At 48.3% G+C, this 26,316-nt stretch overlaps 2 long non-coding RNA genes across 37 annotated transcripts in view; one reads left to right on the forward strand and one right to left on the reverse strand.

Annotated features, from left to right (window-relative positions):
- Positions 1-6,452: 6,452 nt before the first annotated feature.
- LOC135977742 (uncharacterized) lies at positions 6,453-16,325 on the reverse strand. Its single transcript, XR_010595194.1, has 3 exons — positions 16,187-16,325; positions 12,299-12,401; positions 6,453-6,571 (listed from the first exon to the last, which is right to left on the reverse strand). It is a non-coding gene; the product is annotated as an uncharacterized LOC135977742 (long non-coding RNA).
- Positions 16,326-16,423: 98 nt separating this feature from the next.
- Positions 16,424-26,316, forward strand: part of LOC135977740 (uncharacterized) — a 95,999-nt gene continuing 86,106 nt past the window's right edge. For 27 of the 36 annotated variants that reach the window (XR_010595167.1, XR_010595174.1, XR_010595158.1 and 24 more), the window contains exons 1-4: positions 16,424-16,558; positions 19,350-21,331; positions 25,186-25,335; positions 25,719-25,804. This is a non-coding gene — a long non-coding RNA (uncharacterized LOC135977740). Of the gene's footprint in view, positions 16,559-19,349; positions 21,332-25,185; positions 25,336-25,412; positions 25,555-25,718; positions 25,805-26,316 lie in introns of all 36 variants that reach the window. The other 9 variants (XR_010595168.1, XR_010595185.1, XR_010595191.1 and 6 more) reach the window with 2 other exon arrangements.

Consider the following 26,316-nt stretch of genomic DNA (forward strand, 5'->3'; position numbering starts at 1 on the left):
TTACACACGCCTTGTGCTCTCTCTCTCTGTTTCAGACCTCATGAAGCAAAAGTGGAGAAGAAGGAAGTGTCAGGAATGCCACACACAGAGGAGAAAAGAAGATGGAGGAAAAGGAAAGGAACTCTGGGCACAGTAACCAACCTCAAATCAGGCCTCAGGTCATGTAATTAGACTGTAGGGGAATCTCGAGCCTCTTAATACCTTGAGCAGCGTGACCGCCCTGTAAGCTGGGTCCCGGTCTGTGCTATTGTGTCGTTTTGACATTCTGCTCCGTTATCTGGCTATTGAGGGTGACTGCCCTGTAATCAGGGTGCAAGTCACCTCCCTCTGTCTTTGGAGGGGCATTGAGCTCTTTGTTAAACTGAGCAATGTGACCGCCCTGTATCTGGGGTCCGGGTCTCTGCCATCTTGCTCATTTGGCTTTACGCCGTGCTCTGCCCCATTAGTCAGCGTGACAACCCTGTAATTAGGGTCTATGTCACAAGCCTCTCTAGGATGGGACATATCGAGCTCTTTGGTACTTTGACAGCTTGACCTTCCTGTAAATCAGGTTATGGTCTCCCCTATTTGGCTAATGCCAGCGACCACCCTGTAATCAGGGTACAGGTTGCATCTCGCTTTTGAAATCTGGGGGATTACAATCTAGACCATAACATGGGCAGCTTGACCTCCCTGTAACTAGGGTTTGCGTCTCCGAGGCCCTTTGGGTCTCCGTTAACAGGTTGGTGAATGTGACTGCCCTGTAATCAGGGTGCAAGTCACCTCCCCCTGTCTTTGGAGGGGCATTGAGCTCTTTGTTCAACTGAGCAATGTGACCGCCCTGTAACTGGGGTCTGGGTCTCTGCCCTCTTGCTCATTTGGCTTTACGCCGTGCTCTGCCCCATTAGTCAGCGTGACAAACCTGTAATTAGGGTCCATGTCACAAGCCTCTCTAGGATGGGACATATCGAGCTCTTTGGTACTTTGACAGCTTGACCTTCCTGTAATTCAGGTTATGGTCTCCCCTATTTGGCTAATGCCAGCGACCACCCTGTAATCAGGGTACAGGTTGCATCTCGCTTTTGAAATCTGGGGGATTAGAATCATGTCCATAACATGGGCAGCTTGACCTCCCTGTAACTAGGGTGTGCGTCTCCGAGGCCCTCTGGGTCTCTTGGCCTCTTCACAGCCTGCTGCCAACGACCGCCCTGTAATCAGGGATCTGGTCTTTGCCCTCTAGTCTCTTGGCACTTGGCCAAATGCAGCCACTGCCCTGAATGAGCACCCTGTAAACAGGGTACAGGTCTCATCTGCTACTATTTATGGCACCCCCATGACACTGTGTCCAGAGTTCCGGCTCTTCAAACAGCGCTTCCAACTTGCCTGGAATTCTGCAACCAAGTCTCCTGCTTTCTACTCACTTTTTGGACTCTTGGAGATCTGACATGCTACTGGTGGTAAGATCCGAAAGGGAGTGTCTGGGGCTGTTTTGGACTAAGTCATTCCAGGCAGTATACCTTGTCACATTGATTTAGGAATACTTGTCAACTAATTCCTTACCCTCCTTCATCATTTTATTCCTCCTGATTTTGTATGGAGGCTGCCTGGTGAAATAATTGTCAAGGGGAAATCTGGAGATTGTGGCTTTAGAGGGGAATGGGCCCAGTAGTTTTCTCACCCAGTGCAGCTTGGGAGGAGCGGGAAATGCTTCTGGAAATGTCTGAGGACCACAAAGAACTGTCTTGGACCTAAATATCCAGACTGTCTGCAGATGCGAAAAGGAACAGTGTATCAGTAGATTACACTGAGTTTGCGTGCAGGACATGGCATTGTCGGTTCTCACTTACACACGCCTTGTGCTCTCTCTCTCTGTTTCAGACCTCATGAAGCAAAAGTGGAGAAGAAGGAAGTGTCAGGAATGCCACACACAGAGGAGAAAAGAAGATGGAGGAAAAGGAAAGGAACTCTGGGCACAGTAACCAACCTCAAATCAGGCCTCAGGTCATGTAATTAGACTGTAGGGGAATCTCGAGCCTCTTAATACCTTGAGCAGCGTGACCGCCCTGTAAGCTGGGTCCCGGTCTGTGCTATTGTGTCGTTTTGACATTCTGCTCCGTTATCTGGCTATTGAGGGTGACTGCCCTGTAATCAGGGTGCAAGTCACCTCCCTCTGTCTTTGGAGGGGCATTGAGCTCTTTGTTAAACTGAGCAATGTGACCGCCCTGTATCTGGGGTCCGGGTCTCTGCCATCTTGCTCATTTGGCTTTACGCCGTGCTCTGCCCCATTAGTCAGCGTGACAACCCTGTAATTAGGGTCTATGTCACAAGCCTCTCTAGGATGGGACATATCGAGCTCTTTGGTACTTTGACAGCTTGACCTTCCTGTAAATCAGGTTATGGTCTCCCCTATTTGGCTAATGCCAGCGACCACCCTGTAATCAGGGTACAGGTTGCATCTCGCTTTTGAAATCTGGGGGATTAGAATCTAGACCATAACATGGGCAGCTTGACCTCCCTGTAACTAGGGTTTGCGTCTCCGAGGCCCTTTGGGTCTCCGTTAACAGGTTGGTGAATGTGACTGCCCTGTAATCAGGGTGCAAGTCACCTCCCCCTGTCTTTGGAGGGGCATTGAGCTCTTTGTTCAACTGAGCAATGTGACCGCCCTGTAACTGGGGTCTGGGTCTCTGCCCTCTTGCTCATTTGGCTTTACGCCGTGCTCTGCCCCATTAGTCAGCGTGACAAACCTGTAATTAGGGTCCATGTCACAAGCCTCTCTAGGATGGGACATATCGAGCTCTTTGGTACTTTGACAGCTTGACCTTCCTGTAATTCAGGTTATGGTCTCCCCTATTTGGCTAATGCCAGCGACCACCCTGTAATCAGGGTACAGGTTGCATCTCGCTTTTGAAATCTGGGGGATTAGAATCATGTCCATAACATGGGCAGCTTGACCTCCCTGTAACTAGGGTGTGCGTCTCCGAGGCCCTCTGGGTCTCTTGGCCTCGTGCTGTCTTCACAGCCTGCTGCCAACGACCGCCCTGTAATCAGGGATCTGGTCTTTGCCCTCTAGTCTCTTGGCACTTGGCCAAATGCAGCCACTGCCCTGAATGAGCACCCTGTAAACAGGGTACAGGTCTCATCTGCTACTATTTATGGCACCCCCATGACACTGTGTCCAGAGTTCCGGCTCTTCAAACAGCGCTTCCAACTTGCCTGGAATTCTGCAACCAAGTCTCCTGCTTTCTACTCACTTTTTGGACTCTTGGAGATCTGACATGCTACTGGTGGTAAGATCCGAAAGGGAGTGTCTGGGGCTGTTTTGGACTAAGTCATTCCAGGCAGTATACCTTGTCACATTGATTTAGGAATACTTGTCAACTAATTCCTTACCCTCCTTCATCATTTTATTCCTCCTGATTTTGTATGGAGGCTGCCTGGTGAAATAATTGTCAAGGGGAAATCTGGAGATTGTGGCTTTAGAGGGGAATGGGCCCAGTAGTTTTCTCACCCAGTGCAGCTTGGGAGGAGCAGGAAATGCTTGTGGAAGTGTCTGAGGACCACAAAGAACTGTCTTGGACCTAAATATCCAGACTGTCTGCAGATGCGGAAAGGAACAGTGTATCAGTAGATTACACTGAGTTTGCGTGCGGGACATGGCATTGTCGGTTCTCACTTACACACGCCTTGTGCTCTCTCTCTCTGTTTCAGACCTCATGAAGCAAAAGTGGAGAAGAAGGAAGTGTCAGGAATGCCACACACAGAGGAGAAAAGAAGATGGAGGAAAAGGAAAGGAACTCTGGGCACAGTAACCAACCTCAAATCAGGCCTCAGGTCATGTAATTAGACTGTAGGGGAATCTCGAGCCTCTTAATACCTTGAGCAGCGTGACCGCCCTGTAAGCTGGGTCCCGGTCTGTGCTATTGTGTCGTTTTGACATTCTGCTCCGTTATCTGGCTATTGAGGGTGACTGCCCTGTAATCAGGGTGCAAGTCACCTCCCCCTGTCTTTGGAGGGGCATTGAGCTCTTTGTTAAACTGAGCAATGTGACCGCCCTGTATCTGGGGTCCGGGTCTCTGCCCTCTTGCTCATTTGGCTTTACGCCGTGCTCTGCCCCATTAGTCAGCGTGACAACCCTGTAATTAGGGTCTATGTCACAAGCCTCTCTAGGATGGGACATATCGAGCTCTTTGGTACTTTGACAGCTTGACCTTCCTGTAATTCAGGTTATGGTCTCCCCTATTTGGCTAATGCCAGCGACCACCCTGTAATCAGGGTACAGGTTGCATCTCGCTTTTGAAATCTGGGGGATTAGAATCATGTCCATAACATGGGCAGCTTGACCTCCCTGTAACTAGGGTGTGCGTCTCCGAGGCCCTCTGGGTCTCTTGGCCTCGTGCTGTCTTCACAGCCTGCTGCCAACGACCGCCCTGTAATCAGGGATCTGGTCTTTGCCCTCTAGTCTCTTGGCATTTGGCCAAATGCAGCCACTGCCCTGAATGAGCACCCTGTAAACAGGGTACAGGTCTCATCTGCTACTATTTATGGCATGCCCATGACACTGTGTCCAGAGTTCCGGCCCTTCAAACAGCGCTTCCAACTTGCCTGGAATTCTGCAGCCAAGTCTTCTGCTTTCTACTCACTTTTTGGACTCTTGGAGATCTGACATGCTACTGGTGGTAAGATCCGAAAGGGAGTGTCTGGGGCTGTTTTGGACTAAGTCATTCCAGGCAGTATACCTTGTCACATTGATTTAGGAATACTTGTCAATTAATTCCTTACCCCCCTTCATCATTTTATTCCTCCTGATTTTGTATGGAGGTTGCCTGGTGAAATAATTGTCTAGGGGAAATCTGGAGATTGTGGCTTTAGAGGGGAATGGGCCCAGTAGTTTTCTCACCCAGTGCAGCTTGGGAGGAGCGGGAAATGCTTCTGGAAATGTCTGAGGACCACAAAGAACTGTCTTGGACCTAAATATCCAGACTGTCTGCAGATGCGAAAAGGAACAGTGTATCAGTAGATTACACTGAGTTTGCGTGCAGGACATGGCATTGTCGGTTCTCACTTACACACGCCTTGTGCTCTCTCTCTCTGTTTCAGACCTCATGAAGCAAAAGTGGAGAAGAAGGAAGTGTCAGGAATGCCACACACAGAGGAGAAAAGAAGATGGAGGAAAAGGAAAGGAACTCTGGGCACAGTAACCAACCTCAAATCAGGCCTCAGGTCATGTAATTAGACTGTAGGGGAATCTCGAGCCTCTTAATACCTTGAGCAGCGTGACCGCCCTGTAAGCTGGGTCCCGGTCTGTGCTATTGTGTCGTTTTGACATTCTGCTCCGTTATCTGGCTATTGAGGGTGACTGCCCTGTAATCAGGGTGCAAGTCACCTCCCTCTGTCTTTGGAGGGGCATTGAGCTCTTTGTTAAACTGAGCAATGTGACCGCCCTGTATCTGGGGTCCGGGTCTCTGCCATCTTGCTCATTTGGCTTTACGCCGTGCTCTGCCCCATTAGTCAGCGTGACAACCCTGTAATTAGGGTCTATGTCACAAGCCTCTCTAGGATGGGACATATCGAGCTCTTTGGTACTTTGACAGCTTGACCTTCCTGTAAATCAGGTTATGGTCTCCCCTATTTGGCTAATGCCAGCGACCACCCTGTAATCAGGGTACAGGTTGCATCTCGCTTTTGAAATCTGGGGGATTAGAATCTAGACCATAACATGGGCAGCTTGACCTCCCTGTAACTAGGGTTTGCGTCTCCGAGGCCCTTTGGGTCTCCGTTAACAGGTTAGTGAATGTGACTGCCCTGTAATCAGGGTGCAAGTCACCTCCCCCTGTCTTTGGAGGGGCATTGAGCTCTTTGTTCAACTGAGCAATGTGACCGCCCTGTAACTGGGGTCTGGGTCTCTGCCCTCTTGCTCATTTGGCTTTACGCCGTGCTCTGCCCCATTAGTCAGCGTGACAAACCTGTAATTAGGGTCCATGTCACAAGCCTCTCTAGGATGGGACATATCAAGCTCTTTGGTACTTTGACAGCTTGACCTTCCTGTAATTCAGGTTATGGTCTCCCCTATTTGGCTAATGCCAGCGACCACCCTGTAATCAGGGTACAGGTTGCATCTCGCTTTTGAAATCTGGGGGATTAGAATCATGTCCATAACATGGGCAGCTTGACCTCCCTGTAACTAGGGTGTGCGTCTCCGAGGCCCTCTGGGTCTCTTGGCCTCGTGCTGTCTTCACAGCCTGCTGCCAACGACCGCCCTGTAATCAGGGATCTGGTCTTTGCCCTCTAGTCTCTTGGCACTTGGCCAAATGCAGCCACTGCCCTGAATGAGCGCCCTGTAAACAGGGTACAGGTCTCATCTGCTACTATTTATGGCACCCCCATGACACTGTGTCCAGAGTTCCGGCTCTTCAAACAGCGCTTCCAACTTGCCTGGAATTCTGCAATCAAGTCTCCTGCTTTCTACTCACTTTTTGGACTCTTGGAGATCTGACATGCTACTGGTGGTAAGATCCGAAAGGGAGTGTCCGGGGCGGTTTTGGACCGTTGTCGAAAGCGGTTCTCATTTACACACGCCTTTTGCTCCCTCTCTCTGATTCAGGCATCATGAAGCAGAAGTGGAAAAGAAGGAAGTGTCAGTACCATGGCATAACTGTGAATCTGAAATGCATGGACCTTAAACACTCAAGTTGTATAGAATTATAACTTCCTATTATTAAGAAATCATCATTTCCTACTGGAAGTGCAAAGATGTGACTTAAGGGAAGGTATACATTTGAATCCTCCACTCCCCTCCAATTCTCCCCCCAAAACTCTTCCAATAAAGTTAAGGTTCAGAAAATTAACATTTACTCCAGGTAACGCCTAACTTGTGTATTTCTCACACATTTCTAAAAGGAAGCAAACACAACTAAATGTTTTGGCAACTGGCAGTTACTCTCCGCACTTCACAACTTTCAAACACCTGCTCTACTTAAACGGTCACACCAACCAAAGTGTACCACACATTCAAAATTAACTTTGCACCTATTGTGTCAGAAGTGAGAGTGTTTTTAGTAGTTGTGTCCATTGGTGGAAGTGGCAGTAGTGGTGTTTTAGTAGTCCTTTACGCTTATTGAATTCAAAGGATGATGATGTGGATGTTTTAGGTAGGTATTTTTCTGTTAAGTCTTGGTATTTGGGTAGAGGTGCAGTATTTTGTGATTATGACTGTTTTTCTGGTATTGGTTTAGTGTGAATTGTTGGCAATTCTAGATGTTTTTGTATCCGTACATTAGTAGATGTATTTAGAGGGCAAAGCTGAGGTTGCCTGTTTGGTGCAATTTAATTGGTGTGAAAGTTAATTTCGGGTAGGTGTTTGAAAGCACTGAGGTTTGAATTTTTAGCTCAACAAGGATGCAGGACCCACCTGGCTACCTCAGTTCTTACTGTCATTCCTAATTCCAAAATCTTGGATGAAGATGACCAGGCAGAATAAAGATATCTCCAGAGACTTTCAAGAGGGTAGCATTTCTGCAGCTTTAGGGGATCCCTTAAACCTTATTGAGCATTTCAAAGTGTAATAATTGTGGGAAACTTCTACTTCTGCCAATTCCGTGTTGAACAATGACCTGTATTAAAGGACTTACACTGGGTAGTTAATTCTGTTCTGTATTAAGATGATTTTGCTAAAATCGCCGCTTTCTGATGTGTGAAATGAATTATCTAGCTCTGATTATACCTATTTGATAAAAGTGTGATAACGACCCCATGTTAAATGCATGGATTGAACTTTGATTGTCATATCACATTGCTTTGCTGTAACTCCTTATTTATGAATGTATTTGTTACTATTTATGTAATTCAATTAATAAAATGTATACATTCAAGTATAGTCTCAGTTCTTTCTTTGGCTAAACAAAAAGGAATCTGATAAACTTGTGAAGAATTTTGGTATTGTTACGTTTAATTTAATTAACATCTTTTTACCCTTTAAATGCGGCCGTTGGAAGTAACTACCCTTTAGTGGTGCAAGTTTGATTTTTCTCTTGGATCACACGTTTTGGGCAGACTGCAGTGTGATCTTGAGGATGGAGATCGCACTGCCACTTAGGTGCATAAGGTTGCCCTCCTAAAGCTTCTAAGGTGCACAAGAATAGGCCTTTGTTTGGTTCCTTCACTGTTCCCAGGCTTATAGATTGCTTGAGATCTGCAGGCCCTAAAGCTCACTTCCTGAGCACAATATATGATTGTGGCTATGATAAGATTGGACTAAAACTAGCAAGGTCCCCTGGTTTCTGCACCTTTCCCATTCAGACATTTTTTAAAAAGTAGATTAATGTAATATTTTTATATTCAATTCAATCTCAAGTTTCTCAGAAATTGACTTTTACGGTGCACTAAATTTTCAATATGCTAATACATGTGAGATAGTGTGGTCTAGTGGTTTAGAGCACTGGCCAGGGATTCAGGCGACCTGGTTTCTATTCCTGCCTCTGCTGCTGGGTCACTTGGTGGTCACTTTGCCTCCCTGTCCCAGTGTCCCCCTCCATTTAAAAAAAAAAAGTGGGGGAGGGGAGATGATTGTACTGACCTCATTTGTAAAGTGTTTTGAGATCTACAAGCACTAAACAGAATTTTTACTAAAAATGAGATTCTATAGGGGTGGGAAAGAACTAGAGATTAACTTTGGTAGGGTGCATGAGGATATAATTCACTATGGAGGCATTAATTTTGCTAATGCTGTGAAGAAAACTCTCTTGTGCATAATGAATTGAAACAGCCTCTCTCTCTTTGCATGTGTTAATTCATTTCTCCTATACCAGGTGCTTTTTGTTCCATTGAAATATGCATGGGGATGTGCTTTTTATTTATTACCCTTGCCCTATGATTTATTATTCAAAAGTGGGCAACTTGGAAAGCAAATACTCAATATTAGGTGATTGTTCGCCTGCTGTAGAAAAAGCCCGTGAAGAAGTGTGCAGCAGCTGCAGTTACACTAGGGGAACTCCATGACTTCAATAGATTCAATAGTCGTCTTTTCTCTGTTTACAGGTACTCTGACTTGCCCCTTTCCCCCTTCACTTAAACCCAATTCAGAGGCAGCTGATGAGTCGCAGGTGCAGTGGCTTCTTCCTTCTTAGAGGATGAATGGCACGCTATGAGAGACCTGAAACCTGATGGTATGATGATGAGGGCTTTAATTCAGCAAAGTACCATTCTAGCATACCTCAGCCAGAGTCATCATGCGTACCTGGAAAAAGAAAGGGCTTCCACAGCTAAACAAAAGATCTGTCAGGACTGACTATTCAATAGAATAGATTGCTGCTAGTTAACCTGGTGTAAAGTTGGCTAAACCTCTCAAAGACTGCGTTGGTGCAGGTTGCATTTCCACTGAATAATTACCATACCTTCTGCCTATTTAAAAATTATCTTCCCTGCTGTTTGATTTTTCTATGATGGTCTTATTGTTTAAAACTATTGTGTCGTGTTGCTCTCCATTGCTAATTAGCGGAGCTTGTTAGAAAAAAACAATTGCCAGAGTTTGCTCTTTTGTTGAAATTGAAACACACTGCAGGACTGTGTCAATTCTGACAGAATCCACCAGAAACCAAGCATGTTTCCAATGGAACTTTGCTGGCCAGGCAGAATTTCATCAGAAACTTGCTTGGCTTCCTGACAGCTCAGCTGCCGGGCTCCTTGATAGACCATGTGGCACGCTGCTGGGGAACCTGGGTTTCCAGGCTCCCAGCTCCTCAGCTGCCTGCCTGGTGGGCTGATGGGAAGCTGGGAGCCTGAAAGTTGCGGGAGCCCCAGCTGCCAGGCTCGTGACTCCTCGCCAGGTAGGGCTCTTAGGGTCCATGGCTCCAGGACAGCCCACCAGGTGTGCTACCGTGGAGCTAGGTCTTGTAAGGCTCCAAGGATCTCCAGCTTTGGGGCAGCCTACAAGGCTGCTTTAGAGCTCAGTGGAGATCAGCAATGCCATTTCACACAGAATTTCAAAATTTTTGAATATGATTCCAAATCAGAATGAAATCTGATTTTGAAATAGCAAAATCCTCTATAAAATAGAATTACCGTTCTCCCCCCAGCTCTTTCCGACCGTGGTACTAGTGGGGCCTTGTAATGAATGCAACCCTGTTTTACCGCTTCCCCCATCTTTCCCCCTGTTATCTTTCTCCTTTCATCTCCGTGGAAAGAAATATTTCCCTTTCCTATATTCTTCCGGGGTGTGTGTGTGTGTGTGTGTTCACTCTGGGGGGTTTGGAACAGTTGCCCCAGGGGTAAAAGGATCTTTCCCTGCTGCATTCCTGAGCGGCCCTTTTCTTGGTCAGAGGTGCCTGTCTACTGGGATTATTATCGCTAAAGATTCAAACACACATACAAACCCTATATATTCTGTTTCTTCAGGGGGAATAAAGAACAGAATTTCCATGTAACTCTAGAATGCTTTAAAGTTTAAGGTACTGGGTTATGACCTTTGGTCTCTTGTAGATAGAATTGTAAAATTACAAGCTCTTTATTTTTGTGTACTATAAAACACATCCCTATAATTAAATCAAGGTTGAAAGTGCTTTGCCTAGAAGATTAATTTAAACCTCTATGGATAAAAAGAAGAACCTCCAGGACTCAATATACTGATGTGTAGATAGCACCTCAGCACATTTCAGTGTGCGGGTCATTTCCTTTCTGATGCCTGTGCAGGGGATGTCTCTTTACACTAGAAGCTTTTGCTGTATCTTTTGGCTATATTGGCCCAGCTCCTCCAAGGTACATAGCCATTATGGGAGTGAAGGGCCCAAACATCTTTGAGGATGTGGGTCGCTATCTCCTGGTTTCTCTTTCCTGTCAATGGAGTCGGGCTGTGCAAATGGGAAGTCACTGCCTAAGGCTGGGAGTGGCCCAACTCCTCCCTGGGCTGGTGGTGGGCTCTGCCAAAGAGTCTGGGATGGCTCCGCGCTGCTGGGGACGAGGGAAGCCATGGTGGGCTTGGTGCTAAAGCCTGAGCAGCAGGGATGGGGCCAAGCTTGGCACAGTGGGGAAGCAGGGGCAGGCAGGCTCTGTGCACTGCTGAGGGACAGCAGGGGATGGTTTGGTTCCCCCTGCCCCGTAGGAAGAGGCCAGGGCAGGCTCAGTGCGGGGGCTGCCATGGGAAGCCTGACAGGTGAGATCCGCCCCTCGCACCTCTGGAGGCAGCTCTGTGCATCGCTGCCCTGCCGCCATGGCACCAGGACTCCAAAACTTAGTCGCAGACACAAGGGCTGGACGGAGCCCACAGGGGGCTCCACCAGGGGGTGGGGCTCAGACTGGGCGGTAATTGGTTCAAGAGGGAGGGCGTTCGGTGTGAGAGAGAGGCTGAGTCAGCTCAAGACTGAGGCGAGACTTCAGGTTAGAGGACGGCGAGCGCCGACTGTGAGGTGGGCCCGAGAGAACCTCTGAGGTGGCATGATCCGGGGGCGGGGCTTAGGAGCAGAGGGCCACATGCCCAGGCGGGGGCCCTGGTCTTTGAAATTCTGACACTACTCCAGGCCCTCAGGGAAAGGGGGGCTCAATGGGGAGAAGCGGCACTAGGAGCTGCCCACAGCCAGTAGAACCCCGCTACCCCGGGAACATCAGAATGGTTGGGACCAGATGAAGCAAGCACCTCAGAGGCGGGGGGCTCGGTCCAGGCTTCCACATGGCGGCATGAGAGGGACTGCGGCTGAGGCTAAAAGCGGTGCAGGCACCGTGAGGAGGGCGGATGGGAAGCAGCGACAGGCACTGCCTGAGAAAGAGGAGCGGGTGGCCGGTTGTGAGTTGGCAGGAGGGGCAAAGCAGAGGCTGGAGCGCCGCGATGAGATATGTATGTAAGAAGGGTAATCCAGATAAGGTGGTCTGGACCAAGCAGTGGCAGAGGGGTCTCTGTGCTCTGAAAGAGGCTCTGGTCAAGGGCTCGGTGCTGGTAAAGCAGGACTTTGACAAGCTCTTTCTGGTGTTCACTGACGCTTCAGAAGAGGGCTGGGTGTGGCGCCAATGCAGATTGACGGAAAGGGGGAGAGACATCCCATCGGGTATGTGAGCAGAAAGCTGCTGCCCCAGAAGCAGAACTCTCCAGCCATAGAAAAGGAATGCCTGGCCAGGGCGGCTGGGCCTTAAAAAGCTGCAGCCATATCGCTTTGGGCGGCTTTCCGCCAGGCCAGAGGGGGGCGCCCGCCGATGGCCGCCAGGCCAGAGGGGGGTGCCCGCCGATGGCCGGTTTCCGAAAGATGGTGCTCAGCTAGTGAGGGTCTAATTCTGCCCGAAGAAACATAACATTTTCATGCTGTGACGTTCTGTACCTCCACCACTCTGGCCGACTTACCAGACCCCCCAGATAGCCATGGCTGCAATGTTTCCCATTCTCCGGTTACTTTCTGTGGGTGTTGGAGATGTGTATTCCCCACCAGGGTGAAGTTCAGGGGAAGCTGTTGAGGAGAGAGGGAAATAAGTAGTGTGAATACTAGGACAGGCTAAGGTGACAAAATAAACACAGGGTAATGGGAGGGGAGCCAAATCACCTTTTTCAGGAAACCTGTACAGTAACAGCTACTCAACCCCCCCCCACTCTGCCCACGGCCCCACCCGCCCCCATCCCCTAAGCTCCCACCCCCGCCCCGCCTCTTGCCGCCCCCGCTGCTCCCCAGGTCCTGCCCTCACCCCTTCCCCAACCCCCGCCCTGCCTTTTCCCACCCCACCCCCTCCTCACCTCGTCTGACCCCCTTCTGTCCCCTCCTCCAAGTGTGCCTCATCCCTGCTCCTCTTTCTGCCTCCCAGCGCCTCCTGCACGCCGTGGAACAGCTGATTGTGGCGGGTGGGAGGCACTGGGAGGGAGGGAGGGAGCTGGCTGCCGGTGGGTGCTAAGCACCCACTAATTTTTTTCAGTTGGCGCTCCAGCCCTGGAGCCCCCAAGGGGTTGGCACCTATGGTAACAGCAATTCAGGGGTCTGGAACAATTTTTATAGTGGGGATGCTGAAAGCCATTGAACAACACTGTAAACCCCATGTATGATGGAAACCGTGCATTCGCTTGCTAATATCACTTCATGCTGGGCACCCCAGTGCCCCTAGTTCCAGCTCCCCTGCAGCATATATGCAAACGGCTAGTCTCTTGCTTGAGGAAAGTTAGTTACAAATTGCTCAGAGCCTGCTGCAGAGGATTCGTGCAGGGATAGAGCCATCTGCACGGGACTCTTACTTGTGCCACATGGAAGTGAGATGAGGTGCCTGGAGTAAGATGCTTTTGCACATACTTCTCTTGGGTTGTTCTTCGTACAGTTATGATCCACGTGGGGGGCCTTTAGCGAGCATGCACACATTGGGCTGGGACAGTGCTAGTACAGCTCTAGTGGGCGTAGCTTGCAATATCAGTGGCACAAAAATTACGTTGTGTGGAAACACCTTGTGTTCTGTACAGAAACCAGAGCCTCATCTCTTTCTAGGATGAAAGCTGGAGACAAACCTGTCACTATTTCCTCCTGCCTACCAATGGTAGGATAAAGGCGAGCTTAAGTGGGGATCTAGTAGTAGCGTATTCCTCCCTTTTTATTCCCCTAAGGTTGGCTTTCCCACAGGAAGGCCTAAAATCCTAGATGATAGAAATCGCCCAATGGCTTCTTAAGGAAATGAATTCATTTGTTATATGTAGCCCAGCTTAAAAACAGTGTGATGGAATGATTGGCGGGAGGTTCCCCTCTGCACCATAGGGGTAATGATTTAGTTAGACTTTGAAGAAGAACGTGTATGGCTCCCACATGCTCTGTTACTGCCATGTACCACCAGAGAGGGGGATACATCTTGGAGGTTGTGAACCAATCTGTTTATAATCCTTGACTTGTTTATACAGTCTATTGTTTTTGGTTGTTGTTTTTTGCTCTCATTTTAATGTAATTGTGTTTTGTCAATATAACCTGTAGGTTTCCACTCCACCAAGGAATGAAAGAAGGCAGAGAGACTTGAGCAGGAAAGAACTCCTACTACCGATAGGCACAGCTACTGAAAAAAACCTGCACCATAAGAAAGGATAGGCATTTGTTGTAAGAGTTAACTCCTTGTACGTGCCTCTAAACCAGCAGGTCCCAAGTTGAGGTTTATGTATCGGTGGTGGCACATGGAGGACCTGATGGTGGTCTTCAGTGAGCAGGCAGATCTCACGTTCCTAGTACTGAAATTACTGTCAATATGTTCCTAGTACTACTTTTCTTTGGAAGCATTTGCTGTACCTGCCACGAAGGCGTTACCTGATCTCGAAGAGGTGAGGAAATGGTCCATAGAACAATTTTTGTAAGATTAGGCCCACATCAGAACTGTTTTAGAACCCCAGAGGAAAGACAAGCAAAGGCTTCTGCAGTGGCGCCATCTGTTGACTTTGAATGTACAGAGGCTCCTATTAGCAACTCCGTATTTTCGGTTGCATTATGAAAGGGATTGCCAGTGGGGAATATGTTCCTGTTTTTTCTCTAAAGGGAGATTGACAATCATTGTGAGAACTCACACCCAATTTGTTTTTATACTATTGGAACATTTAACGTAGTGGCTGTTTGACTTCTTTTAAAAACTTTTAAATAAGAAATCTCCAGTTTTAGTGTCTGGCTTAAATTTGTCCTAGGCAGTGCTAGCAACTCTTCAGAATACTGTCTACGTACCCAGATTTGGTAGAGAGGTAGATCCTCACTAGGTCTGGTCTAAGGGCTAGTTTTGTTTTGTTTTTCAAATCGTTTTAAATTATTGGGTTTAGGGTAACTTTTAGTCATTATTCACATTACAACTGCAATTTTGACGCACTGTGCTCATAAAACTGGCTGTTGGTGGAACATGCAGTCCATGAGCACACAAGCTTGATTTTAGGCCGGTAGGGGGAGGGCAAAAGGGGTAGCCCCCGTAGGCGCAGACTCTAGTGGCGCTGGTGGGTGCTCAAGCCCCCTCTACCCCCAGCCCTGGCCCGACTCCACCCCTGCTCCGCCTCTCCTATCCCCATTCCAGTAGTAACTGATTGATGTATTCCACCAAATGGGGAGCTGCATTTTAGAGGTGACAAAGAGAAACTTTGATAATCCTAATACAAAATGGCCTCTTCCTGCTCTCATTATTCACATGTAATTTTGTTTGTGGTGTATGCCCAAGAATGAATTGGATCTGGGTGCACACAAAGGTAATGGGATCAGGCGGTGGGGGCACAAAGCTGATAAGAGTGCATGCGAGCACAAACTTAATAGTGGGGGCAGTGCTAGTAAGTGTATTGTGCGTAGGTGTTGGATACATACAAACCTGATTTGATTTGGGTGGGGGGAGAGGGTATGTGAATGCACATAAACCTGATGGATGGGGTATGGACAGGCTAATTACAAACTAACAATTGATATGTATTAAGGGATGCATGCACTCTTGCTTAGTGGGGGAAAGGGCACCAATCTAGCCTCTTCCAATACAACCGTCTACTACACCAAACATCCAAATGGCCAAGGTTTTCTGGGGAAAAATAACCTGGTAAAAAGTAGAATAGGAAAAGGTGGCAGAGTTCAGGTGTGGCGTGGGGTCTGTTTGAATGGAAAGGCTAATTATCATTCAGTAACTATGATTTTTAATATGGAATTATTGTGAACTGGGACACTGATTCATCAATGTATTTAAGCATGTTCCTGATTGGAGCACTAACAGCAGTGGGATGGCTCACATACTTTAAGTTAGTCACGTGCATAAGTACTCTCTGGAATTGGGGTTTTAAGGCTGAACAATTACAGGGCTTTTCTCTTCTCCTTTTTTCTTTTTGGTTCAATAGGTATTTAATTCAACTCATTATTGCTATAGGTTGCCATTTTATATAAAATAATTATTTATTCATCAGAAACAAATGCCTACAGTAATTACATAAATAGGAACAATAAATAAATGATTGACCTAAAGATCCTGTTACAAATGGCGTAAAATGATCTGAAACGATTGTCACAGTGCACAGATAGAATAAATAGTAACAGCTTTTAAAATTCCACCGCATCTCATTTTAAATCCTGTATAAAATATTACTTGATTTTGATGAGTACTTCTAAAAATGTTGGTATTTAAATTTCTAAACTTCTTTGTGAGTTTGTCCTAGATTTGAAAACCCCATCATTCCACATGGATTCTCCTGCTAGCACTGAGGCTGAAGTGCTTGTCTCTTATGAAAGAAATTGGTCTCTCTTCACTTTCAGCCTGGGAAACTATAGGTCCTTACCATGGGCGTGCGCACGGGGTGGGCCCGGGCACACACCCTAATGCCCATGGGCCGGATCCGGATCTGGCCCCTCGGGGCTTTGCATCCGGCCCGCGGGATTTGCCCCCCGTGGTGCCGCAGGCCCCGCGCTGCTTTCCGAAGCAGCCATCAGGGCAGCATGTCTCTGGGGGTAAGGGGTTGCTCTAGGCACCGCCTCCCGAAGCTCCCATTGGCCGGGAACGGGGAACTGCGGCCAATGGGAGCTTCAGGGGAGGTACCTGGAGGCGTGGCAAGGGCAGCGTGCAGAGCCCTGTGCTGCCCCGCCCCTCCCCTCCCCTCCCCCGGGAGCGGCCCGGCATGGGGCCCTGGCAGGCAGGGAGCGCGCCGCTGCGGGTAAGCCCGAACCTCTCCTGCACCCCCTCTCCCTGCCCTGAGCCCCCGGCCTGCACCCCGTTGAGCCGGGCTCCCCCTCCCTAGGGCTGGGCTGGCTGCTTTAACAGCCCCATGTGCTCCCTGGCAGCCTCCCACCCGGCAGCACCAACACAGCCGCTTAAGGTGGCCCGCGGGGGTGCTGCCCCAGCTCCCCGCCCCAAGGCAGCTGCCCCCCTCCAGCGCCCAGGGTCCCAAACCCGCCTGCGGCTCCCCGCGCTGGCCAGGGGCCCGGGCACCACCCGGGGGGTCAGGCCGCCCCTGAGCCCAGCCCACCTTAAGTGGGGCCTGGGAGCCAGCAGGCCCGGGGCAGGGGGCGAGCCCGGCCCACAGGCCCCCTCCCGCAGCCCGGCTGCGAGCTCCGCTCCCCGGCGCTGTTCGGGGACTCCGGCCCGGCACCCTCGGGCTTGAGTCCAGCCCTGGGAGCAGCCCGGCGCCCTGCGATCCACCCTGGCTGCCTCTGCCCGGCCTGGCCCCAAGCGCCCAGCCCGGCCCCCTCTGCCCGGCCCTCGAGCCTGCCTGCCAGGGCGGGGGAGCCCAGATCCCCAGCCCCGGGCCTGCCTGCAAACAGCCTACCCTCCTGCACCCCAACTCCCTCTCCTGAGCCCCCTGCCTGCACCTCTCACCCCAACTCCCTGCCCTGAACCCCCTGCCTGCACCCTGTACCCCTCCTGCATCCCAACTCCCTGTCCTGAGCCCCCTGCCTGCACCTCTCACCCAACCCCCCTGCCCTGAGCTCCCAACCCCTTGTCCTGAGCCCCCTGCCTGCACCTCTCACCCCAACCCCCTGCCCTGAGCTCCCAACCCCCTGCCCTGAGCCCCCTGCCTGCACCTCTCACCCCAACCCCCTGCCCTGAACCCCCTGCCTGCACCCTGTACCCCTCCTGCATCCCAACTCCCTGCCCTGAGCCCCCTGCCTGCATCTCTCTCCCCAACCCCCTGTCCTGAGCCCCCTTCCTGCACCTTGCCCCCCAACCCCTGCCCCGCAACCCCCTGCCCTGAGCCCCCTCCTGCCCCCAACCCGCTGCCCTGAACCCCCTGCCTGCACCCTGTACCCCTCCTGCATCCCAACTCCCTGCCCTGAGTCCCCTGACTGCACCTCTCACCCCAACCCCCTGCCCTGAGCTCCCAACCCCCTGTCCAGAGCCCCCTTCCTGCACCTTGCCCCCCAACCCCTGCCCCACAACTCCCTGCCCTGAGCCCCCTGCCTGCACCTTGCCCCGCAACCCCCTGCCCTGAGCCCCCTCCTGCCCCCAACCCCCTGCCGTGAGCCCCCTGCCTGCACCCTGTACCCCTCCTGCACCCCAACTCCCTGTCCTGAGCCCCCTGCCGCACCTCTCCTGCATCCCAACTCCCTGTCCTAAGCCCCCTGCCACACCCTGGCCCCCAATCCCTTGCCCTGAGCCCCCTCCTGCACTCCGCACCCCTCCTGTACCCCAAGCCCCTTCCCTGAGCCCCCTCATACATCCCACACCCTCCTCTGTCCCAATCCCTTGCCCTGAGCCCCTTCCTGCACACTGCACCCCTCCTGAACCCCTGCCCTGAGCCCCCTGCCGCACTCCGCCCCCTCTTGCACCTCAACCCCCTTCCCTGAGCCCCCTCATACATCCCACACCCCCTCCTCTGCCCCCCAATCCCTTGCCCTGAGCCCCTTCCCGCACACAGCACCCCCTCCCACACCCAGCCGTTTATGATGTTCGCCTTTCAAAAAAAAAAAAAAATTCCCTGGGTGCACACCCTAATGCAATGTGCTGCGCACGCCTATGGTCCTTACCTCCTGGTCAGAGAGTCCCATTTTCCATCACTGCAACCAAACATGTCTCCGCATGCCCAACTTGCTGATGAGTCTGTGTTGGAATATCTGAATGGAACTCTCACCTCAGGTCGTTTCAGAGAGATTTTTGCAAAAGCAGCAGGAAGATTTCCCAGATTGCCACCTTGCCGTTCCCCTTCAGAGACACTCGAGGCTTGAAAACCCCTTGGGGCCACCTGAAATCTCTCCCTTCGTTCTGACATTAGAGGAAAATTATGCACATCTTTTTTCTTGCAAAGTTTTTTCCAGTTCATATTTGTTATGCTGTTATACTGTGCTTAAGCTGCCTGTTACAATTCAGACATGAGATTTTGATCAGAGAAGAGTTGAACCACAGAAATATATAGCAAACACATTATGTCAACAATGTTTAAGGTTTAACCCTTTCTTAATTTTCTTGTAACTTTTTTGCATCGATATCCTTCATTTTGCAATTTAAACTTTGAGTAAATCAACAGAGTATTATCACATAAATTGTAATATGGACAGTTGGAATTTCATTATGGAGTGAAAAGAACAGGAGTACTTGTGGCACCTTAGAGACTAAGAATGCTCTAATAAATTTGTTAGTCTCTAAGGTGCCACAAGTACTCCTGTTCTTTTTGCAGATACAGACTAACACGGCTGCTACTCTGAAACCTGCCATTGTGGAGTGAGTGTATTGCATAATACAAGGTCAAGCATTTTGGAGCCTTAGAAATCACTGTGGGAAAAATCAGTAGAGAGGAGGGAATCCACTGCACGATACAATTTCCTCCAACTGTTTTAAGCTCTGTAGTCACTGCATCCTCAGCTGGAATGAAATGAGAGTTGGTTGAAACACAAAGGGAAAAATAAATGTTTCCCTTTATTAACGGCAATACATGAAATGAAAATATCTTTCTACACCTCATCATCTTACAAGTCTTATGCTCAGTTCACATATTTTATAAATGTCTCTAGGAAACTTCTCAAGCTCCGCTATATGATGAGGACAGAGTGAATGTATCGCATAACACGTCAAGCGTTCTGGAGTGTTAGAAGTCACCGTGGGAAGAATCAGCAGAGAGGAGGGATTCCACTGCATCCTTCTGTTTTAACCTCAGTAGTTGCAGCAGCCGGAGCTGAAATGAAATAGGGAATGGTTGAAATACAAAGGGAAAAAATATAATTTTCATTGAATTGATCTCAATAAATTAAATGAAAATATCTCTTCCACACATAAGCTCGCAAGTCATTTAGTATGTTCATATTTTTTTTTAAAGTCTCTAGGAAGCTTCTCAAACCTTGAAATACTAGAAATAGTTCTCATGAGGACAGATGAATGAATAGCAACCCTGATCATAATAGAAACACACTACATATGTAGAAGTCAGAGTACTTTAGGGGTGGAGGGGAAGTACACCTCTACCCCGATATAAGGCGACCCGTTATAACAGGAATTCGGATATAACACGGTAAAGCAGCGCTCTGGGGGGCGGGGCTGCGCGCTCCGGCGGATCGGCGCATCAGCGTGTCTGGCTTCGACACGCTGCTCTGAGCGGTGTGTTAAAGGTGCTGGGCCGGGGCCGAGGGGTTGGATAAGGGGCAGAGGGTCAGGGGACAGGGAGTGGGGGGTTTGGATGGTTCAGAGGCTCTGGGGGGCGGGGCAGTCGGGGGATGGGGAATGGGGGCGTTGGATAGGCCGTGGGAGTCCTAGGGGTGATTAGGGACAGGGGGGTCTCTGGAGGAAAGGTTTAGGCCCCTCAAAAATATTGGCAAATCTCAACTTTAACCATTTCCTCCAATTTAGACGGCACATTTAAAATGTAGACAGCACAAACCGTCGGTCTCTTCCTTCTGTGAAACTATAGGAGAGAGTGTGCTCTGAGAAAATGAAACCTTAACTAATTGTTATTTCCCGATCTTAATATTCCTACCGGAGCTGAGGAATAGATGTAGTTGAAAGGTGTGAATATCATGTCCTGTTGATCACTCCAAGTAGCTGACAGTAGTGAAAAATTGAGAATAAATCATAAAACAGGATGAGCAATTAGGATAATAAAACATGCTAGAGAGGTACCCACATGGATGACTATGATTTCCAATGTGGTCAGAAGGAGGTTATGCAGAGAAGTCACATTAGGTATTTTTTTACCAAGTGTGTCCCTGGGATGAAAGAATTCAAATATTTTTTTAAAAATTGAAATTCAGTGTTCACCACTTTTGCTGGTTCCTTCTCTTTTAACATTTGCCTTCCCCTTTGCTTGGGCAGGGGAATTCTTCTGGTTTGTTTAATTCTCTTCCCTTCCTGTGGTCACGTTTCATTTTCTGGATCTCAAGCCCTAGCGCAGACTGTTGTGCTGGAGTTTCCATCATTGCAGAGAAATGTGTTTTAATTCAACAAGAAAAGAAAAATCACACGAAGAAACCATGAAAACATTTTTCTGCACATTAATTTGGTTAGAGTCTCCCAAGTTTTCCTGCACTTTTATAAGAAATTTGAGATTTTTGCTTCAAATTTTTGAAAGACACACTGCAAAGCAGAGAAAACAGACTTAGCAGAGCCCCCAGACTGTCCTGGGCTATGCTCCCCATTCTCCCATGATTTTCCAGCGGTGTTGGGCATCTGTATTCCACACCAGGGTGAAATCCCAGGGGAAGATGTTGCGGGGTACTGAAAGCAAATGAACAAAACTGCAAACCCAGTATACGATGAGACCATGTTTCGGTGGCTCTTATTACTTAAAGCTTCACACCCCCAGCACCCATTGTTCCAGCCTGGGGCAGCCCTGGCAGGGTGGCTGTAATGGAACCACGCTGATCGGGACCAGAAGGCAGGTCTCACAAAGCCCTAGAAGTGATGCGGACACTCAGGCGCTTTGTGTGGAAAGATTTTGTGTTCCGTGCAGAAGTCATCGGGTCATCTATTTCTATGATGAAAGCCTGCTAGTGGGATGATAAAGGTGAGCTTAAGTGGGGATGTATTGGTGGTGTTTTCCTCCCCTTTTATCTACCTGTGGCTGGCTTTCCCACAGGAAGACCTAAAGTCATAGATGATGGATAACCTCAAATGGCTCTTAAGTAGATGAAAAGATTCTTCCACATAGCACAGCTTAAAAACAGTGTGATGGAATGATTGTCAGGAGGTTCTCCTCTGCACTATAGGCGTAATGAAGACGTTAGACTTTGAGGAAGAGTTTGTATGGCTCCCAGGTGCAATAGGACCAGGTCAAGGCCCCTCTCCAGCCACTCCCCATAATTGAGGTTCCATTTCAGCATGTAGGTGTAGATAGTCTGGGTCGTTTCCCTAAGAAGACACCCAGAGGAAAGCTGTACAAACCGACTTGCTTGGCTGCAAGGCCAGAGGCGGTATCGACGGTGGCCGCAAGTTTCATAAAGATGTGTTCAGCTATTGAGGGTCTAATCCTCCCAGAAGAAATGTAACATTTTCATGGTGTGATGTTCTGTACCTCCACCACTCAGGCAGTGCAGCTCCCCCGTCCCACTCTTAGAGCCATAACTGAGTCCCACATGTATATATTTGTTATAACATTGCATTGGCCAGGGAGCATCACTTTATATTGCACATGCTACATTGTACGTGTACATTATACATACAATCATATTTCCTTTTGTAAAGATGTAACCACCTTATGTAAAATTGAGCAAAATGCTTAAAACAGTTCAAGCGCATTATGAGAGGAAAATATACACACTGAAAATGTGTTGCGGTTACTCAAGTATTTCCCAGGCCTATCTCCTTCAGTCCTGCATCTCAGGATAGAAGATACTGTAGACCGGCTATAAGCTGTACAAAGGGAGACTGTCTCTACAATGTAAAAAGGTGAAGTGGTCTAAGACATACTTGCTTTTCTTGGGCAAGACCTCATGAAATCAGATTACCCATCCTTCCGTTTTGCTCAGTTTTGCTGTGGAAAAGAATGAAAGCCGGCACCTCCTAGAGTAGGAAACCTCCCAAACATTTTTTTGCCAAACATTTTAGAAACTAGTCAACCACTATATTAAGTCACACATGCTGCCCTATCCTCTGTTTATATACCAGACCAGAATACAAGCAGAATAGCGGTACTGTGCTGAGAGCAGGGTGTGTGCTGGGAAGTCTCTATGCCCTTGAACTCTTGTCGTGCCTTTCTTTGCAACAGAATGGAGGGCTGCGGGTGTAGCCACTAGACGGCTCTGTGCTGTAGTAGGTGACAACCAATGGATGAGGTGTATAGGAACCCCATTTGTCTCTACCACTAGAGCACCACTGCAGCTATTCCTTGGCAACCCAGCAGGCTGAGGGGCAAAACAGTCCACCCAAAGCCAGATTGTTGAGCTTTGATGAGAGGTGGCCCCATTTGGTCCCATGTGTTCTGTGTTTCTCGCCTCATTTTCTTGCTAAGCGAGAGACGGATTTTTCCTGTGGTGGTTTCTTTTCACAATTTTTAGTGTCTTTTTTCTTCGCGTTCATCCCTGTATATTTATACAAGGCACCCAGTTTACTGTTCCACCATTTCTGTTTTGGGGAGGATGTTTTCTCCATTCTACTAGACACTGTTCTCTTTATTGTCCTGACACCAATATAAAAACTGTTTCACCAAGCTAGAGGTTTTATAAAATGCCAAACGCTGTTGGGCTGTCCAGTCTAGAAATACCTTTTAGAAAATAACAGATCTTCCCACTAGGTCTAAATAATTATCTTCTATATTTCCCTTACTCCTACTGTTCATCTAACAATTATGGCACCGTAACAAATGTCATGGCCTATTTCCCACATCATTTCTCCTCCTTTTCCTCTCTCTCTCGGTCTCTGTCAAGCTTGCCTGTACTTTTCCTTTTATGGATAGCTTCATCTCCCTGTTAGACCAAAACTGTGTTAGATAACCAGTAAGGGCCATCAACTAAACCCCTTTAATCCTAATTTCTCTTGAGGGGCTTTCCAACCTCGGGGAACTTTTTGGCTAAAAGAAAAGCTCATCTCGGCCTATATTCGTCTGAACTTCTGACAACGTGGCAACCCTTCCGCACAACTCCTTTCACAAAAGACCAATTTCATATTTAGTGGGGTGATTGTTTTCGGTTACTTGACTGTGGGTTCACGCTGGTGATGGTCAAATGCGCAGATAATTGCAGCATCAATGCAACTGACATTTGGAAAATAATCAAATGTTAAACTAGCTTTTATGTTGACATTTTCTGACTTTCAAAAACATAGACTAAATATGCAAGTCAGAATGCATCAGTTCTCCCCAGGTATAAATCTGTGTGGTATAAATCTGCTCCTTGAACATCTGTCTGATACTTCTTTGTATAATGTATGAGGAAATGCAAGTGCACTGATATGACACACAGGATCACAACTAGGGTGACCAGACGGCAAATGTGAAAAATCGGGACAGGGAGTGGGGGGGTAATAGGAACCTATATAAGAAAAAGACCCCAAATTCGGGACTGTCCCTATAAAATCGGGACAGCTGGTCACCCTAATCACAACACAGACTGACGTACAAGCAGAAGGACATAAATAGACAAGACCGAGGTGCTATAGTTGTTACCTAAACACAAAATCTTACACAAGGTGAAGAACCGCCAAGCTATGGGAAAGGTGATTCCACGTCTCAGGAAGGATGTTTTTCATGCTCATACTCACAGAGTAAAACATACTCTTCGGTCTAGATTTGTTTTCATTTCAGGTCAAGGAAAAACATCAAAGAAAGGGCTTAACCCTAAGAGACACTAACCACTTCCTGCAAGGTCCTGATCACCCTGAACTCCCACTGAACTAGTGGGTGCTGAGCACTTCTCAGAATTGGGCCCAAAGACTGAACAAAGAGAAATTTTCCATGACCGAGAAAACAGAGTGACTGTAACATGCTGCATCTTAAGGACAAGATGGCAGCTGCATTAGGCAGGGAGAAAAATCTACTTTTAAAAGTGTAATCTTTAGAAAACAGCCTTTAATTGATATTGCTACGTGTAGAAAGACTAGTTAGACATAATAGGCAAGATTCTGTCACCCCTACTCACACTGAGTAATACCTCACTCTACTAACTACTGATTTCAATGGGGCTTGCTTGTGGGGTATTGTACTAGTCAACATAAGGGGGAGAGAATCTGGCCCAACATGAGACCAATGGGCAGATCCTCAGCTCATGGAATGCAGCATGGCACCATTGGCTGGCCCAATAGCATGAAAAGAAAACAGATAACCCAGAGTAGAAGTCAGTTACAGTGATTGGTGTAAGAGGATCAGAGCCAAAGCCTGACAATAATTTTTTTATATATATATGGAAAGAGAGAGATCAACTCTCAGAGCTCATCCAGAGCTCTGAGATAATAATAGAGAGCCTCTGACTAAGCCAGCCCTGATTACAGAATGGGCCCCACCTGAGAGAAATTAGGTGATCCCAGGTTTAACTACTGAGTGGGCCCAGCTGAGGAAGGGCTGGAGGAAAGAGAATGCAGAGAGTCAAAAGGTGCCTGCAGGGGCTTGAGTGAGCACCCAGGGGACAGATTGGGAGACCGAGAAGGGAAGGAAAGAGGTGAGGAAGGAAATGGTGCATGGAAAACTGCACTATGGGTAGAGGATTTGACTTGGTTGTGCAGTCCAGGGCCCTGGGCTGTAACCCAGAATTGAGACTGAGGTTGGGACTGGATTCCCCTACCAGCCCTCAGCAAGTGGTGTACAAGGGTAGCTGAGCCCAGTAAGGGGGCTGCAGTCTGAATGTGACCTTGCTGAAGAAGAGCTGTGGAGAGGCTGGAAGCTTTTGATTTCTATGAAGAGAGTTTAGAACTTTAGTCTGTTCCTTCCAGGGTCAGCCATCCACACTAAAGACTGTGCCCTGGCTGGAGGGGTGAGTTATCTAAAAGAAACCACCACAGCCCCAGAGTGACTGTTGACAAGGGCTGCTACCCCACAAGGATACCGTGATGCCATGCCTGGCCATGAGGCAGTGCAGGGTGGTGAGTAAACCCTGTTACAATGCTTTTTCTTAAATTCCTTTAATTGCAGCGTGTCTGAAACAACTACACTTTTGTAGTTTTCCTTGTCTGCTCTCTCTTTTCCTACCCCTCACGGCAAGCACTGTATCTCAGCCCTAGTCTACATCCAGCTGATGACAGCACCTTTGGTGAACAGTAAATGACTGACTGACTGACTGACCTTGGCCACTTCTATATTGCGTGAGTACATGTGCTGCTAGACCCCTCTCTGCAGAAGGGATTCTTTCAACAGCAAGTTAACATGAAGTGATTTACTTTGTCCATATTGGATACACGGTTCAGGGGGTGGGGGAACAACTCCAGGTTGCACGTGCTTTTGAAATGTTTACTTCCCTATTCCGTAGGTCCTTTGGAAGAAATGTCATACAAAATGAACTCAAAGATTGCCTACTTGGAACTTCTTCTTTTTTGGATGGGATAAGTATTGCTGGTAAGTCATATAAATAATTGTGCTGCTAACCTTTGAATTTACTTAGCTCCTGGCCTAGCCCAAATTTGGTTGTAGGTTGTCTTTGTTTGTTTTAATTCTACATAAATTGTGCTGCCTTGGAACAATAAATAAACTCCACACTAGAAAAGGCCCATTCTGTGCATTAAGGGCTGGCTTCCTCTCTCCTTTACTTTCATTCCATGAGTCATCCCCTGAATCCAGTGAGAAACTTTACTACTAAGACAGCGGACGTATGTGCTGTAGCAGAATTGATCCCTTGTTGCCACATTTTCAAGAGCTCGGTTCCCATTTGGGCGCTTTAGTGAAGCGGCCAGACTTTCAAAAGTGCTCCATACCTGCCAGCTCCCACCATTCTACCTTTTGAAAATCTGATGCTAAATGTTTGTCAGTGCCCTAATTATGTTCTTCAAAGGCAGAAGGAATGTGGGGTCTTTTGTGGTAGAGTAGTTCTGAGCCATTGTAGCTCAGAATAATAGAACAGACTTGATGCT

The sequence above is a fragment of the Chrysemys picta genome, unplaced genomic scaffold (assembly GCF_011386835.1).
Source record: "Chrysemys picta bellii isolate R12L10 unplaced genomic scaffold, ASM1138683v2 scaf22, whole genome shotgun sequence".
NCBI lineage: Eukaryota > Metazoa > Chordata > Testudines > Emydidae > Chrysemys > Chrysemys picta.